Below are 18,717 nucleotides of genomic sequence, written 5' to 3'. Positions count from 1 at the left end.
AGTTCTGTCATCTTCCTCATTTTACAAATGAAGAAACTGGGGCTCTGAGGGGTTAAACAGCTTATTCAGTACCGTATAGCCAGTATGTGGTGGAGCTAGGATTCAAACCCAGGTCTCTAGGACTCTGTAGGTTTTCACTATCATGCTACGTTGCCTAACAAAGACCAGAAATTGTAGTTATTCCCTCTTTTTAAAAATGAACACTTTACAGATCTCTTACTAGGAGGGTCCACAGGTCAACTTAGTGAGTATAGCTCCCAAGGGTTTAGCCCTGGCCCACATCTGACAAGTCCCAGCCCAAGGGTGGTCCGTGATAGAGGAGACTGGAGAGAGTAGCCTTCCTCAACTCCCAAGAAAAGGAGAGGGATCCAGAGGACCTGTGCAAAGAACATTCTCAGTCTTGCACAGGACAAAATAGCTGTAATCATTACACACAGGTATGGCCTGTGTGTTAGTCAGGGTTCTCCAGAGAAATAGAACCAATAGGACATAATCAGATATACAGAAAGAGATTTATTATAAGGAAGTGGCTCATGTGATTATGGAGGCTGAGAAGTCCCATGATCCTCCATCTGCAATCTGGAGGCTCAGGAAAGCCGATGTTGTATTTCTAGTCCAATGGTGTAGTTCTAGTTCAAACCCGAAGGCCTGAGAACCAGGGAAGCCCATGGTACAAGTCCCAGTTTAAGTCTGAAGGTCCAAGAACCAGGAGCAGTGATGTCCGAGTGCAGGAGAAGACAGATGTCTCAGCTCAAGCAGAAAGCAAATTCACCCTTCTTTGGTCTTTTTGTTCTATTCGGGCCCTCAGTGTATTGGGTGACCCCCACTTGCATTGCTGAGGGTGATCCTCCTTACTCTGTCTACTGATTCAAATGCTAATCTCTCCTGGAAATGCCCTTGGAGACGTACTTAGAAATAATATTTACCAGCTCTCTAGGTATCCCTTATCCCAGTCAAGTTGACACAGACAATTAACCATCACAGCATGCTACACACTCGTGAGAGATATATGTCTGCCCACCAAGAGAAGGTGCTGGATGTGTGTATAGGTGGTCTCTCTCCACCCTCCCAGTGCTGTGCACAATGCTAGGCATGTGAATAACTGATTAAAGACCCAGCTCGAAACTGTGGGAAGACGATAGAAGCCAAGGGCACTTTCCAGGCATTTTGGACAAGGGCTGAGCTCCCAGGGAAAGCCCAGGTCTCCTGTAGCATCTGTTCTCCCAGGCAGCCCCTTCCTGGATCTCCCTGTACATCGATAACTCTCTTCTTGTGATCCATCCCCTGGAGGTTCCCAGGAAGGAAAAGGGGACTCAGAATCCTAACTTTTCCATCTGTAGGACAGCATGAGATGTGGAGATGCTGAGCCCAGATACCTGGCATCATTGTGATCCTGGGCAAGTCTCTTGCCCCCTCTGGGCCTATTTCCTGCTATGCAGCGTGAAGCAGTGGGCCTCAGTGATCCTCAGGATTCCTTCACACTGATTTTCCCACTGGCCCCCCAGCTCTGAGAGGTGCAGCATCTTCTCATTCCGCTCTGCCTCTCCCATCTTCCAACCTTCAGGCAGAGACTCTGGCCATGGTGCTGAAGGTGTCCATGGCCTCTATAGGGGCTTGGAGCTGTGGAGGTGAGCAACGAACCCATCTCAGGATTTGTGAGGGAAGAGGAAAACTATCCTAATTGAGCACCTGCTATGCGCCAAGTTTTCTGCTGTTCATTTTACGTGTATTGTCACAGTGACTGATCACAGGATCCCTTGGAGGAAGAGATTATCATGGGTAAACTGAGTTTCAGGAACTCTAGGTCCCACGACTTTCAGGAAGCAGAAAGCTGCTCTCCTGGCTTTGGATTTCAAATAGGCTTGGTTCCAAGAGATGGTCCTGGGACAATTTAGGGCAGCTGAGAACAGAGTGACATGCAGAAATGGTTGATAAAACTGTGAAGGAACGTCTGTTGGCATTGGTTCTGAGCCTGCGGCCAGAGATGAATGATTGAAACACCAGGCTTGTTAAAGCGAGAGCACGTTTGATTTCTCTCCCCTGCACTGCATGCGATTTCGCTGGAGGGAAGTTAGCAATCAGCTAATTGACATTGAATTAACCATGAAACTCAGCCCGTGCCTTCTCTCTGAAGCACACTCCAGCAAGACTTTATCAAGGCTTTGAATTATTGATTATTACTTATAGCTCTGATGGGGTGATTTCCTTTTATTTGTTTTCATGTTGGGTGTCCTTCATAAGTGTCCCTGAGAGTGGGAGGCGCCCAGATGGCATAGTTTCTTACCAGAGGAGCAGAGGGGAGGAGGCTGAGTCCAGGAAAGGCAGGTCTGGACAGTCCATCCTGCCCCAGAGAAACCTGTATTTGTTTAACTATGGAGCTTTCATGTTTTGTTTTCATTTCTGTTACTGTAGCAAAGCCTAGACTAACCTGACTAATAGGAGTTCTGAGGGTAGAGGTCCTTTTTAATACCTCATGATACCAAGTTTAGAGTCTGAATAAGCTCTATTCCCTACTCCTGCCATCTAAACTCTATCTGTAAGGATTCTTATTGAATGTCTATTTGAACTCCTTCAAATACCTGAATTCTCCCGTGACATCCAAATCAAATGACTTTCTGGATTCTGCTTGCATATTCTTGAGACAGAGAATTCACTCTCTCTTGAGTCAGTCTTTTCAAAAGTGCTCAGCTTTGATGGTCTCCCTTGGAAGTGTCCATGTAATTGTCCACTGGTCTGGGCTCTGCCCCACAGAGTAGTTTTATTCTTTTTTGTCCCATGACAGCCCTTCAAGAATCTGGAATTAAATATCTTAGGCCTCTCTTTTTCCAGGCAAAACATCTTTTTGACTCTTCCTCAAAAAAACTAAATTTCAAGTCCTCTCTTCAAGCTGGTCTCTTCTTTTTTTGAGAATCCAGTGTGTCTGGGAGTGTCTGAAAATATAGCACCCAAAATGGATATAACATTCTAGATATGGCATGGGAATGGTAGATCTGAATAGAAATATACCTTCTTCAGGTTGGATATTAGATCTCTAATGATGTAGCCCACCTGGGATGAATAGCTTTATTTTATGGCAGACACATTTATTTCTTATTGAATTCATGTGCTCCTAATATTTCCCAGTTTCCTTGTGACCAGATGAGGCCATATGACCAATGTGGCCAGTGGTCTGTGAGCTGAAGTTATATGTGATACTCTAGAATGAAATATTTAAGAACCAAAGAGATTCTGGCTCTTTTTGCTTGCCATGGTGACCTGGAAGCTATGTGTTCCGGACGGTATTGCTATAAGACACAAGCAGCCTGGATCTCTGAGTCAGCCCTGGAAAGGGAATTGTCCTGAAGAGCTTCTGGACCCCAGTGGATTTTGTAAGAGCAGAAATAAACTTTCATGTGTTAAGTCATTGGCATTTTGCTGTAATGGTTGCTATTATTGTAGCACAGCCTAGCCACATCTGACTAATAGGCCATCATGCTGCTTGCTCACATTGGGCTTTACATCTTTCTCATCACCTATATGACACCTCAGGTGAAGCTCATCCCTCTTCAATTAGATCTTGCAGTGATTCTTATTTATTGACTTTGAGCTCCTTAAGGTTAGTGAGCATGTTTTATTCTTTGTGTCTCTCCCAGGGCTGGTTGGCCACATGGAAGGCATTAATCTTTGCGGAAGGAAGTGAATAAGAAAAGGAAATCTGGGCCCATCAAGATAGAGGCAGAAAATACCTTCTTTGGAGTGAGGCAGTGTGGACTCAAATCTCTACTTCCTTCACTGACCAGCTGTGTGCCACTTGGCTATTTACTTATCCTCCATGAGTTTCTACCAAATGGAGATACTAGTCCTAGTCTTTCAGATTTGAGAATGTAATAATATGTTTTATAAAAAGCGCCTGGCACATAGTGTTTGTTGTAAATACGTGCTAGATGTCATCATCACCACTATCATCATTGTCATTTTTGTCATCATCAGTGGGATCAGGGGAAGTTGTTGCCCCATCCATCCAGATGGGAAGCAGAGAGAGGGTCATCCATGAAGGGTCTCAGCCCCAAGATGGTCACAGGTGGAGGGTTTCACAAATGCAGAATCAAAGAGACCCTTGTGAGTTCAGGGCTAGACATCTTGGCCCAGTCCTGGGGCAGCATCCCTCCAAGGATGCTCATGTCCCCAGGCCTCCTTTTCTTTTCTCACTGGGCTTTCATTCAACAGATATGTCTTGCCTGCTGCTTGTCACATCTGTATGGTCAGTTCCTCTAGTATGATTCTGTTTAGTTCCAGGAGAAACCTTGGGATAGCAAGGAGCCATGTCACTCTGCTGGCAGGTGTTCAGTGTGCAGGGGAGAGTGGGTAGCCTCTGGGCAGATGCCATATTAGAGATGGATAGTACACATGTGCAGATCTCATCTAAAAATTATGTTGGTGCACCATATACAGGTCACCCCAGACAAATGTCACTGTGCAAATGCACACCATTTTGAACCCTAATGTCATTATTGAAGAAAAGAGAGGGAGCTTATATGTTTTGAGCTATATGTCCAAGCTTTAAATAGTATCTGATTTAATCCTCACCATTCCATGAGATAAAGATTATTATTCCTATTACAGAGAGAAGGAAACTAAGGCTTAGAAAGTGTTTGAGCTGGGGACTTGAATTAGATTTGCTTGACTACAAAGCCTGTTCTCTTTTTAATTACCACCTGCCTCCCAAGACTTGTTCTCTGCTCAATCTTTCACTGCCCTCCGCCTTGACAAATAAACAACTTCCTTTGCTCCCCAAAATAGTTCAGAATCACCAGGCACTGTGGTATGTTCTAAGCCTCAGTTTCTCCCCCTGAAAATGGGGATAATAATAGCACTTACTCTTAGGGTTGTCCTGAGGATTAATTAAGTTCATATACACAGATCATTTAGCACAGAGTTAGCTTTATTTAAGTATTAGTCATTAATACAATAATAGGTAGCATGTATGGAGTACTGTTTACTATGTCCCAGGCATGGTGCTAAGTACTTGGTTCATTTTATTTAACCCTCAAAATGAGCCTTGGGACAGGTGTTAGTACCCTCATTTTCAACTGAGGAAATAGAGGCTTATGAGAAGTTAAGTGAATTATCCAAGTTTACACAATGAGGAAGTGGCAGTGCAGGAGTCTGAATCCTGGTCCTCTGAGGCTGGGCTCTATGAGGTCAGAGTCACAGAATAATAATAATATTACAGGCCAGGCACAGTGCTAGTATATATGTATAATCTCAATCTTTAAAACTGTCCTCTATGAGGAAAATTCTATAATGAGTTGGATTTTTTACACATGAGACCAAGAGTAATTAAGAGTAGGTAACTTACTCAAGATCTCACACCTAGGAAGCTGCAATGTGGGGACCTGAGCCCAGGCTGTTGAGATCCTTTGCATTTCACCACGTAACCACCTTAATATCAGGGAAGATACAGATATTATACATCCTTCAACTGTGATGCAATGCTTGAATTAAAAATTGCTATCAAAATATATACTGAAAACAAAAAGATTCAGGAAGTTTTAAGAGGAAGGTATACATAAAGATGTATTAGGCAAAGGCCAACACAAAAGAGGTAGGCATTCAATTGCTGGCCTTCCAATGGCTCCAGATGGTTTGAGCAGGTCACAACCAGTTTGATTCAGCTTCAGCTAGTCTTGGCCAGCTCCACACATTGTGAGCCAGCCCCAACAGGTCTGGTTTGATTCGAGCCAGCTTGAATCAGTTAGATCGGGTTGCAACCAGTTGGGATCAGCCTGAACTGGACTGACCTAGTTTAATTCCGTTGTCTCTTTGGGTTGACATCCATTTCAGCATTAGAGTTTTGATTCCCTGTAGATGTTCTTCTTTTGGACTCCTTGGTTGGATGGCATTGATTGGGACACTAATGAGAGAGAAAGTGTAAGTAGATTATTAACCTTACAGGGGTCAGCCTGTGGACCCTTGGGGGTCTGCAGCTGGAAGACCTCAGCTGGTGGGCTCTGGCTTGGCCAGCTTTGCCAGAGAAATCTCTCTTCAATTTCCCTTCTCGCATGTTCTCCCTCACCTCTTTCCTGTCCTAAAGTAGACTTTTCCTTCAATTTCTTTTTGAAGGTGCAGACCCAGGGGATCCAAATGTGCAGATTAAAGCTGTTCCTGAGCAGTGGGGCTAATCTGGGATGGCAGGGGTCATGTGTGGATGGTGCCCCTGTAGTGGGTAACTAGAGAGTGTTGCTCACTTCGTTCTCAGACCCTGAAACAGATGTGACTTGCACCACTACACTGGCAATTCAATTAAACATTGATGTGTATGGGGCTGGGGGAGGAAGGTGGGCAGAAAGGGCAGGTGCTGGCTAATGGGATGCCACATCGCATTATCTTCCTGCAGGAACCATGCCCCTTCAGGGAATGACGTGGGCCAAAGGGAATGAGTACCAAATAGGCCTGGGGAACAGGACCTCCATGCAGGCTAGACCCCTGCCTTGGGCTTGCTGCTCTGTTCCCAGCTGCACTGGGTGGTGATGGAGCTGCGGGACCGGTCAGACCCAGGAAGAGTCAAATCCAGCACCAGCCACCTCCTAGATCCGACAGACTCCCAGGACTGGCTACTTCCCCCTTCCCTGTGATTGCCACGCCTAAGGCTGTGAGCATGTTGGTTAGAGAACAGGGACAGCCACCTGGTTGGGAATTTGTATCCCTAGAACTAGAAGAGACTTATCTAACACACTTACCCATGGTCATGCAGAGGTTCTATAGCAGGCCAGCCCATGCTCCTGCCACAGACCTGTGGGATCCATTCTGGGTATAGTGGGGAGTAGGGTAGAGAGGAGGAGGGTCTCCTGCCTCCAGGCCAGGGCTTTTCTACCATGTTTTGAGCTCCCCTCCCCTGCATTGAAGGCAAACTCTACTCCTGAGAACTAGTCCTCTAGTTTTCTTCCCCACCGTTCTCCTGCCCTGCCATCCCCACCTGCCATGAAGCCAGCTCTCAAGACCCCAGAGGATACTTCCCATCCCCTCTGTGAGTTGCAGTTCTCCATGTCCTCTGAGGAGGGTGATGGGCCACAAAGGAAGGGGGCGATGGGTCTATGCATGTTAATCAAGGAAGGGAGTCTGGGTGGACTGTGTCAGTGGTCCATTTTGTCAAAGACTGACTATATCTGGGAGACCAACTGAGCCCAGAAATGACTGTGCCCAGCAACTGACTGCTGACTGGGCCTCGGGACCAACTGTGCCCAGGAACCCGCTATGTCCAGCAAATGAGTGTGCCCATGGAATAACTATGCCCAGGGACCTGTGGTGCCCAAGGGCTGACTGAGCTCAGGAACAGCTGCTCTCAGAGACCCTGTGAGAACTCACTGTGTCTGTGGCTCATCTGTGCTCAGGGACTGGCTTTGTCTACTGTGACCACCTGAGGGATGACTGGACCCAGGGGCTACCCATGCCCAGGGACTGATTATACTAGAGAATGTGTATGCCCAGGGATTGACTTTATGTGGCCTGAACGTGCTCAGAGACTGTTTCAGGGATCAGCTGTGTCTGTAGGTTAGCATTGCCCAGTGACCAACTATCTTCAAGGACAGCTTTATTTATCTGGCAAACCAGCTGAGCCTAGGAATTGACCCTGTCCAGGGCTGGACTAGACCCAAGGATGGGCTGTATCTGGAGATAAAAGACCCACCGTGCCCAGGTACTGGCTGTGTCAGGAGACTAGCTGTGTCCAGGGAGTATGGGGGAGGGCAGAGACTCCTCTACCTGGAAATAGTCATGTGCCTGGCATAGGGCTGCCCAGCTGTGTGGCACCATGCCTGATGTGAGGGCCTCTGGCAGCGGCTCTTCTTCTGGGACAGTGAGAGGGGATCCCCCGCCCTCAATGTAGGCAACCTCAGACTCCTCATTTTGGAGCCTGGTGACTAGAGAAGGAGGAGGAGAACACAGAGCTATTGAGCACCTATTATGTGTCAGCACATGCTCTGTCCTTCCTTCCCATTATGTCATTTCGTCCCCAGGACAACTCCAGGAGGCAGTCGATATCCCCATTTACAGATGAAAAAACTGAGGTTCATGGAGGTGAAAATTCTTTTCTGGTCTTTCTGACTCCAGAGCTCTTACTCATTAAGACTGTGGGCTTTCCGTACTGTACATCGTTTCCCAGGAGGGAGAGATTGGGGCCTCTCCCCATCTTACAGGAGAAGAAACTGAGGAGGGAGCAGACCCGGATGTCTGGTCTGCAGTTGGCAAGTTAGACCTGCTCATGCCAGTGGCTTTGACTTCTCAGGCAGGAGGAGGGCACTTGGCAGGCCTGGGAGGAAGGGCTTCCTGCGAGCTGCATTCCTGGTTGCTGTCTTGGAGGCAGGCAGGCTGGGGTGCAGAGGCCGTCTGCCTCATCACAAGCCTCTTTTCATGATGCCCAACAAGGCTGCTTCAGAGGCCGGACTCGGCTGTGCAAACACGCACATCTGGGCTGCTGGCTGGAGCAGGGCAGCGGAACTCCACCACAGCTGGCCAGCTGCTCCTGACCTTCAGGACAAAGGGAGCTTTGGCCTTGTGGGGGCTTCCAAGGAACTTGGGGCTCTGAAGGGTACAGCCCCTACCCAGCCCTCTGCAGGGAGCAGTCCTCTCTGGCTGCCGCCTGTCATTTTCATCAGGACTAGAACTCTGATGCTGACAGCATTTCCTGCTGAGGGCATGCCCTTCTTCCTCTAGGGCCAACACCCAGCCAAGCAGGGGAAAATAGAACAAAGGCTGAAGGCAGAAAGGGACGACTTGAGTTGTGGGCAAAGAAGTTTCTGAGCAGCCATCCTAGTCTAACCCCCAACCTCATAGAGCTTAGAGTTTCATGGAGGAGAAAGACACAAATCAAATAACCACAAAACAAACAAACAAACAAACAAACAAACAAACAAACCCAAAACAAAAAAGCAATGGGAGGGGATACTGTTATCATTCCCATTTTCCGGATTAGGCAATTGAGGCACAGAGAGGTTAGGTGACTTGCCCAAAGCCACACAGCTAGTAAGGGGCAGAGCCAGGATTTGAACTCAGGTAGTGTAAACACCGATGCACATTTACAGCACTGTAAGGGCGATGACAGGGGAGTTGGGATGAAGAGTGGGGAAATCAGGGAGGGAAATAGGATTTGAGCTTAGGGAAGATTACTTTGGCTGCTGAGTGGAGGGCAGATCTTAGGGTCTAGACTGGAGGCTGTCAGAAGAGCCTCCAGTGGCAAGGTGGCCTGAATGATGGCGAGGCAGTGAGCATGGGTTTGGGAGAGATGCAGCATCTAGAACGGTGGGACCTGGCGCCTGAGTGGGTATGCGGGTGAGGATGAGAGTGGGGTTGAGGACTCTACCCTGTGTTTGGGGAGTGAGCCATCTTTGTCCCAGGTGCCCTCTTCACCTGCCTGGCAGGACCACCTTGGCTCTCCTGCATCTAGATGGGTGGCCTGTGGGGCATGTTTGGAGTCTTCTGTCGCTGTAACACTCCAGTGCCCAGGACATCTCCGAGGGTTCGGGAGGAGAGAAGGTCAGTGGTACAGCAGAGGAAGCCCCGAACTGGACATCAAACGTGAATTTATTCCTCTGACGAACAGTGAGATTGGGAGAACGCCTATGTCTTAGAACCTTAATTTCTTCTGCAGCTGGGGGAAGGGTGCCTTCCTTGCAGGGCCCATGCACGGTGTGAAAGTGGAAAGGGCTGCGGAGCTGTTCATTGTTGTTGTTTAATAGCCTCCCTTCCATGTGACAGGGAGGACCCTGGAGGCCCGGACAGTAGTCTCTAAGATGTCCTGTGACCCTGGACGTGCCTTCTGCTTCGGGCCTCTGTCTCCTGCTCTGAGACATGAGGCCCTCATGGGAGGTAGAAAATGCCGGGCTGTCCTGCCAGGCCGGTGAAGAGAGCACACTACTGTCTGAACTCAGCACCTGGAATGGAGCCGGCCAGAAACGACATCTCTTGTTTATTGCAGTTCGTCCTCTCGTTTAACTAGCATTTAATTGAGCATCTACGAAGTGCCAGATCCTGTCTAGGGGGCTACGATATAGTGAAATAAAGCTCACAAAGTCCCCCCAAAGCTCACTTTACAGTGGGGGTGGTGGATAGCATCAAATAAAACAAATCAACAGAGAAGATTGGAGCAGCAAGCTGTGCTATGAAGACAACCTCTCCATCCCCGCCAGTGATGTAGGAGAGTCATGGGGGAGAGGGGTCCTTTCCGATGGGGTGGCCAGGAGAGATCAGGGGAGATCCCCCTGAGGTGGTGACAGGTGAGCTGAGGCCTGGCTGTTGAGAAGAAGCCAGCCTAGAGGAGTTGAGGAGACTGGCCTGCCAGCTTAGGTGAGTAGTGAGAAAGGAGGACTGTGAAGTAGGAGAGAAGCCAGGAGAGAAGCAGGCCCTTTTAAGAGGTGTGAACTTTACTCTAAGAGTAATGGGAAGCTTTAGAAAGGGTTAAAACGAGGGCACGACGTAATCTGATGCACTGGTTTAAAAGGTTACTTCGGTGGCAGCGTGGAGAATATTGAATGGAGGAAGGAATCGTGATGGCTGTCCATTCCACTCCTGCCCAATTCCCTACCCACCCTCCACTCTGCCCAGAGGACCACACCTCTGTCAGCTTAGCCATGACCCACTCTCCACACTCTTCCTATCTCTCTTCCAGGCCCGGGGCCCCCAGAGAGCACTGACTCCCGAGGCAGAAGACTGGCTGGCTGACCTCGGCGGGCTGGGCTGGCAGGCTGAGGGGGACCTAAGTGCAGGGACACTGGGTGTAGGCATGGCTGCCTTGTGTGCTTCTACCAACCATGCTGGGCAGGCCCCCTCCCACCCCGCACCCCGCATGGGGCTTTTGAATTAAAAAGTCTTAACTTTTTCTTTTAAATGGCAGCTCTGTGTACTGTACATGGTAATTAATACATTAGCATTTATGCAAAATACCATCACAGCCGGGCTGGTATGTCAGCTGCCTTCCTGAGTTGCAAAAATGTGAGCGCCCCGAGGTACCTCAGACAGGCCCCGCGCCTAGCAGACAGCTCCGTTTGACCCGCGCCATTCACTAACATGTCTCAGGGAGCGTGTCTGCATGTACGTATCTGTGTATGCCGGCCAGTGCATATGCTTCTTCTTGTGAGTCTGTGGGTATGCATATGTGTCCTTGTGTGTGCATGCACACGTGCTGCCTGTGTCCATATAGTGTGTCCCTGTGCGTGTGTGCTTGTGTATTAGTCTGGGTTTGATTGTGAATGAGTGGGGTTTTCTATGTGTGCATCTCTGAACATGTGTGTATGTACATCTCTGTGTGCCTATGTGCATATCTGTGGATCTGCGTATTTGTGACTGGGTATGTGTGCTTAAATGTATGTGCCTGTGCATGTCTCTATGCGCTTATGTATGTGTGCCTGGGTACATGTCTGTGTGTATCCGTGTGGGTTATGCATACATGTGCATATGTGCACAGATACGTAAGTTCATGTTCATATGTACACATCATGAACATGAACTTACGTGGGCGCTCATGCGTGAGTGCCTATGTGTGGGTCACTAGGTGCACCTGTGGGGTCTGCTATTTGTGCATGTGCATCTGTGTGTCAGTAGGACTGTATGTGTTTGGATATACTCGTGTGCCTTCCTACAGATGTTGAAGTTTGTATGTGTATGTGTGTGTGTGTGAGATGCTTGCTCAAGTGGCTCTGAAATGAAGTTGTAATGCAGTGGGAAGAACAGCCCACTGGAAACAGTGACATCTGAGTCAACCGTTCCTTTGGCCCTTGCTAGCTCTTCGACCTTTGTACAAACTCTCCACCACCTCTGTGCCTCAGTTTCCTCATTTGTAAAATGAGACTGATGAAACCTACCCTTCCCATAACAACAGTAATACATATTCACTTCACTGGACACTGGATGCCTGGCAGCTGAGGAGCCCACAGTGCAGTGGGAGAGATGAACCCACAAAAAGGTAGTGACAAGCAAGGTTAATAAGGTGATGGCACAGGGTACTTTGAGAACCATCATTCAGCTCCGAGTAGTTGATAGGGGTGGGGAGGAGTTAGGGACAGTTTCTCTGAGGAGCTGATTGTTGAGCTGAATCTTGGAGGATGAGTAGGAGTTAGCCAGATGAAGAAACCAAGAAGAGTGAGCCAGCAGAGGGAGTGTAGACATGGAGTTGTGAAACTGCCTGGCCCATTCAGAGTGACTGGAGACCAGGAGCAAGTTGCAGGAGATGGGGGAGCTGGAGTAGGTCATCCAGGGTGAGGTATGTCGAGAGCAATGGGGAGCCAGCGAAGGCCGTTACGAAGGAGAGGATGAGGAGCAGAGAGCAGAAACATCACTCTATCTTCTGCAGGGAAGAAGGAAGATAGAGGGAGGCAGAGCAGAGGCTGTATCACAAAAGACCTTAAGTGTCAGGCTAAGGAGCTTAGATTTCTTTCTCTCCATAGGCAAGATGGAGCTATAGTAGGCTTTTAAGCAGAAGATTGGCTGGTGATTTTTGTGTTTTATAGAAATCACCCTGGGTACTTACTGAGTACTGGATCCTGACAGAGAGGGAAGGGCTAAGGACAGGGAGGCCAGCAATGTGGTCTCTTGTGGGTTAGTTTACTGTAATGACTGTGCTGCCATACCTCCTGGATACATCTTAAGGAATGGGGCACCGAGACTTTTTAAATTAAGGCATATTCAGAGCAGGCAGCCAGAACCCTGGTTTCGATCCTGTGCCCTGTTATTGTCTTGCTTTGTGACCTTGGCTTGGCCCAGTCAATTAGCTTCCAGGGCTTTAGGTGGTGGTCTGATAAGAGGATCTATAGGAAGTGATCCTGGCAGAAAGGGGGAACGTTGGAAAAGACTTTGTTTCATGCACCTCCTTGGACAAGGGTCTCCTCAGGGCACTGGAGGGCCAAGAGAGGGGCATCAGGCTTCCTCCTTCCCTCTTGTTGGCAGGAGGGTGAGGAAGAGGACAAGGACAAGCTCATGTATTTTCATGCTGCGGCCTCAACACTCAGCCCCACAGTCCCAGCTCACAGAGGCTGGGAGGCTGCTCCGGGGTGGGCTGACCCCGCCCTCAAGCAGACACTCCACTATTGTTCAAAGTGGAATTGGTCCCAGGAAGCTTGGAGCCTGCAAAACTGCTATGAATTTTGCAAAACAGCTCTGAGGTGGTAAAGCATGTCAGAGGAATTGAACGCGGGAAGTCCCTATTTAGAAGCTTCACTCTGGACAGGCCAGAGGATGAGGTAGGGGCTGTGGCCCTAAATGTCCCTCCCCTGTAGCCTGGGGAGGGGGGTGCCTAACCCACACAGACAGGAGAGAGCCCTGCAGCCCCTGGGGCTCCAGCTTCTGTCAGATTCGCTTGGCCTCAGGTCGAACTTCTCACAAGGCACCCCCATCCTTTCCCAACGTACCTATACTTTTTCTTTTGAAAGCAGCTTTTATCATTTCATAAAAAAGGATACATATGCTCATTGTAAAAAATTCAGACAATGTGGAAAAGTTCAAAGAAAAATGTAAAAAATCACCTCAGATTTCACCATCCAGAGATAACCACATAACATTTTGGTGAACGTCCTCCCAGACTTCTCTCTGTGCATAAATATACACAAATAGATTCCACGTATGCAATTCTACCCTGAGTGAGATTAGGCGACACATTCTGTTCTGTCACCTGTTCCCCCCACCCCCACCCAGCAATATGTCATGGACATCCTTCATGTCAATACATATAGTTCCATCTCGGAGTTTTAATGTCTGCATCATATGTATGAATAAACCTCACTTTACTTACCCAGTCCCCAGCTGATGGTGATACATGTTTTTCCAATTGTTTTGCTCTTATAAACATCCCTGCAATGAACATCTATGTGCATATATCTGTGCATTCATTCATTCATTCGTTCATTCCACAAATGTTTATGGAATGTATTCTACATACCAGCCCAGTGCCAGGCCGTGACTAAAACAACACAGTTGGTCCTTGCTTTTACAGAGTTTATGATGTAGTGGGGAGACAGGACAGCCAGCCCCTGCCAGCAGCGCAGACAGCAACTTTTTGCCATGGGCTTATGTCTTAAGCACTTACACAAATCACTATCCAATTAGCAGATGATACGGAGTACAAAGGATAAGTACCCATAGTATGAAGGAAACGTGTAGGCCGAGAGAGTAAGGGAAGAGAGGATAACTTAGACTTGGGAGGCAGAGAGGGCTTCTCTGAGGAGGTGACGTTCAAGTTGAAAGACAAATGGGCAAGAGGCAGGGTCAGAGGATGGAAGGAGAAAGGATGGGTGGGTGTGGAGGGGATAAGCAAAACAATTTCACTTAGAGGGAGCAGTTTTTTCAATGATTAACATACGGAAAATTCCTAAAAATGGAACTGTCGGGTCAGAGGGTAAGCCCAGTTTGCATTTTGTCACACGGTGTAAATTGCTCTCCATGAAGGTTTTATGAGTTTGCAATACTGTAAAGGGTCCATGGTGAGGTAAGAGTAGGTGCAGAGGGTTGAGCTTAGTGTTCGCTCGCCTGAAGGAAGTGAGCCGATGGCCGCTGTTGCCATTATTATTATAATTATCTTTGCCAATCTAATTGGTGAAAAAATGATATCTCATCCTTGTTTTTAACCAACACATCTTTTTTTTGACTCTGCAGGAAATTGAGCCGTTGCAGGGGAAATGAACTATCTTTCTTTCTTAGCCACCTTTGTCAGACACTTTCCTGTGCCTCTTGGAGAGGCAGGACGTGTCCAGGGGTCCCTGACCACGGACCCATCCTCTTAGCAAAGCCCCTGGGATTTAAAGGTGACTCCAAAACCCGTGTGGCTCTGGCTTTCTGAAGGCGAGTGCCAATCAGAGAGGAGGGCGGTTTGGAACCTGTGTGGGAGGGGCATTCATGCCCGTGGGGAGGGACGAGCAGAGAGGTGGAGGCCCAGGAGGCAGAATCCACATGCCATTAAGAGCGCTTAGAGATCCCAGGTGCTCCTGGATGATATTAATGCAGCTATATGAATATTAACAGAGTATCCATTAATATTAATGACAATAATAAACAAGTGTGAGGATTATTTTTAAAGAGGTTTGCTGCTCCAGCGGTTGTCTCCCTTCATTTTTTTTTTTTTTTTTTTTTGGTCTCCCTTCATTAAGAAGCTTCTGAGGTTCTTGGCTTTCCTCTCCCCAGACCTCGTGGCATCCTCATGACCTCTGCCTGGGCAGGGACTGAGCCAAGGGGCACTTCCAGCACTTTGGATTTAAAGAGAACCAATGCAAGAAACTCTGAGTCTCCAAGCAAGGCGGTGTGGGCCATGTGAGCGGTGGGGGGCGAGGAGGGATGAATTGGCTTGTGTATGGGCAGCCAGCTGTGAAGACTCTACTTCTGACCCTCTTGGGCATAAGGCCCAGCCGTCTACATCCCCAGAGGAGCATGAGCAGGGGGCCTGCAAGGGGCCAATCTCTTGCAAAGGTGGCTAGAGGAATTACCCTGCTAAAGTGGTCATGAATTATAGAAAGGAAGAGGGGGGAGGAAGAATATCATATGTGTAAATAAACCGGAGTGGCGGCCACACATAAAAGCCAGCCACCAAGCTCTCGTACCCACAGCGCCCCTTCTCCTGTCAACCCACTCGTGCCAAGTCCCACAGTGAGTCGCTTCCATCCTCCTTCTTCAAAGGATTTGTTAATAAGTCAATGACGGAACATCTAAAGGGGAAAAATATTTCTCTTTATAGTTGGAGATAATTGTCCCAGGAAAAAAAAAGACAACAAACCTTTAATTACAACTCACATGGAGAAAGCTTGATTTGTGGGCAGAGCCCAAATGCTGAGGAGCTGGATGTAAAATATTTGTAATATTTAGAGAACCTAGAGTTTTACATAAAAGTAAACAGCATTGCCTGAAGGCACAATTTCCAGCAACACAATAAAATGTGCAGTGAATTTATGGCGGCCATCCATTAGCTCTTACCAAGGCAACGTCGCCCCTATCTGTCGTCCATCATTATAATAGAGGGTTAATGCACCGAATTTACATAAAAAAGTCATATTGTCTGCATGAATTATTTACACTCGAAGCTGTTTTTACAGCTTGGTTTCAAGCTGGATTCTGGGAGAGATTCTGCCAGTAAATTACTCTGTGGAGACCTGGTTCTGTAACTGTGCGGAGCCGGCAATGAAAAGAAAGGAAAATGGGCAGGCCCTGGCGGGTCGTTGCTGCTGACGCCTCTCGGTGGGGGCTGGAGGCCGCCGCAGAGGCTTTAGGAGGCTGCTGGACCTTGCTGTGGATGGGGCTCTGTCTCCGGGCTTCGTGGTTGCTGCTCAGCTGCCCATGTGGGCAAAGCTGGTTTGGGCCTGTGGAACCGCAGTGATCTCCAGAGGTATCCAAGGGTTCTTGGTGGCTGAAGTTAGACGTCTTTTAGGGGTCAGGGTCCTAGAGAGGGAGAGGAGCTGCTGTGTTTGTCGGAGCAGGGGCCTAGCTCAGCAGTGCGAGCATTATAACCTCTTCGTCCCCATTGTACAGATGGGAAGACAGACCTCAGGAGGCACTTACCCAAGAAGCAGGAAGCTCATTCACCCCAGGTGGGCCTGGGGAATATGGGACGCACAGAGACTTCAGACTTGTGGAGAGAGTGAGACTGGGGTGGGGCATCCTTGGGAGGACATGCAGAGTCCTCACGCTTCCCATCTCAGCCCTTGTGTTTTCTAGGACCTTTAGCGACTTGAAAGCAGTTTTAGTGTTTGGGCTGGAAATGAGCTGTTTTGTGGCACTGGGTTCTTAAATTCTCTTCCTTTTGGGGTTTGGGGTACTGGGGGAAACTGTTCCTCCTTCCAGGTGATATGGACTTATGAGAGGCTGGTCATGCAATGGAAACACACCTGGTTTTTAATTCTGTGCCAGCTGCGTGGGCTTGGACAAGCCTCTTACCTTCTGGGGGGCTCAGTTTCCTCATCTATGAAATGAGATTTCTAATCTTGACTCTCCTAGTCTGTCCCGTCAAATGATGAGAGACTCAAAGGCTATCAAATGCTCTGGGAGGAGTGTGATGTATTCCCGGAGTCGGGTCACAGGTGACGGGTCAGCAGAGAGAAGCCTTGAAGTTAGGGCTGATAGAGGGACTTGAAAAGAAGAGTGCAAGATGAACAGATAGATGGAGAGAGGCCAGACAGCCAGACACAGGAGGTAAAAGAATCCCAGACCGAGAGATAAGGAGAAACAAAGAGCAAACACACAGGAACAAAGAGACAAGGGAGAGGAGGGAAGAGGTGGCTGTTGCAGGGCGAAAAGTCAGGTGAGCTCAGGCTGCCTGAGGCCGTGACTTCCTGGAGCCCTGAGGATGTTTTCTTGGCTGGTGAATAGGTTGGCAGGGCGGGGTCTGCCCTGGGGCCCTGGCTACCTCCTGCTTGGACCCTCTCTCTCCATCCAGGCCAAGAAGTGCCTGGGCTTCTTTCTGGCCTGTGAGTTCCTGCCTCTTCTCCTTCTGCTTTTCTATAGCACAAGGAAGCCTGAGCCGGATGCCAGCCTCCTTCCTCCCCCCGCCCCCCAGCACCTGGGACGGGCATGTGATTTTCGCTGCTGCACTCTGGGTCTCCCGCTCCTGGAGCAGACACAGCAGGTCCCAGGGGCCTGGAGACAACAAATGACTCCCTGCTGACGGGTTGCTGGCTGCCTCCTGCCTGCCAGCCCGTTCTGCTGCATACCGCAGATAATCATGTAAGGCCAGGGAACCCCTCCTGCCCGTGGTGGTATGATTTCAACCTGAACTTTGCTTTGCTTTCATCTCCCCCGAGAAGCAGGATTTAGATTATACATTTCTCTGTCTTCCTGGGAGCATGCACACACATGTGCACAGATTCACACCTGCACATACACATAAAGCTTCTCACACATGGCAAACTCCCCATGCATGAACACTTACACACAAATGTGCACCCCATTTGCAAACCACACTGTACACATTCGCATATGATGCATTTGTATGCACACACATACCATCCATGGAACTCAGAGCCACAGGTTAGGGCAGGAGAAAAACATGGTGGTTGCTGGAACAGCTGGGGCGTGTGGGGTGGGTGGCGGAGGGTAAAGTGAACAAGCAATGCCGAAATCGCAAGAAGCTCTCCATATCTCACCTCACCTTGTTGCCTGGAAGAGGGGAATGAGGTTTGTGTCTTTGTGTGAATGTGTGTGTGTCCCTGTATGCAAGTCTGTGTGCTAATCTCTGGATGTTCACAGGTGTGAGTACATTTGTTGGGTGCTGAAGTTGACAGTCTACAGACAGGGGTGAGTGTGATGTATTATGAAGAATTTGGAACTGAAGTCGTGCTCACTGTGACACTGGCCTGCTGCCCTCCCCTGGGAGAGCTGGTACCCCTCTCTGGTCTTTAGTTTCTTCTGGCTACTGAAGATCCTGCCAATTCTGACCTTATGGTCTCTCTATGTGACCTGGAGGATGTGTTTCTCTGAAGTTTGAGTGAGCTGTGTGTGTGTATGTGTGTGTGTGTGTTTGTGCTGAGTATGTGTGCATGTTTGTGCCTAGGCATGTTGTATGTGTGTGTATGCGTGTTGAGGGTATGTTTGTGAGTGTACTTTTCACAGCAGAGAGGATGCCAGTGTACCTATGTTTCAATTGTGGGTCTGTGTGGAGTCTAATGTGAGTGTGTGTGTGTGTGTGATGGTGAGTTTGGGGAATGATCTATAGGTGTGTTTTGTTTAGTGGAAGAAATTAAGGGCGAGGAAATGAGGCCGTCCTTGCTTAAAGTT

Source organism: Pteropus vampyrus, unplaced genomic scaffold, assembly GCF_000151845.1.
Source record: "Pteropus vampyrus isolate Shadow unplaced genomic scaffold, Pvam_2.0 Scaffold435, whole genome shotgun sequence".
In the NCBI taxonomy this organism is placed as follows: Eukaryota; Metazoa; Chordata; class Mammalia; order Chiroptera; family Pteropodidae; genus Pteropus; species Pteropus vampyrus.
The sequence above is the reverse complement of the archived record's forward strand: the minus strand, read 5'-3'. Positions refer to the sequence as shown.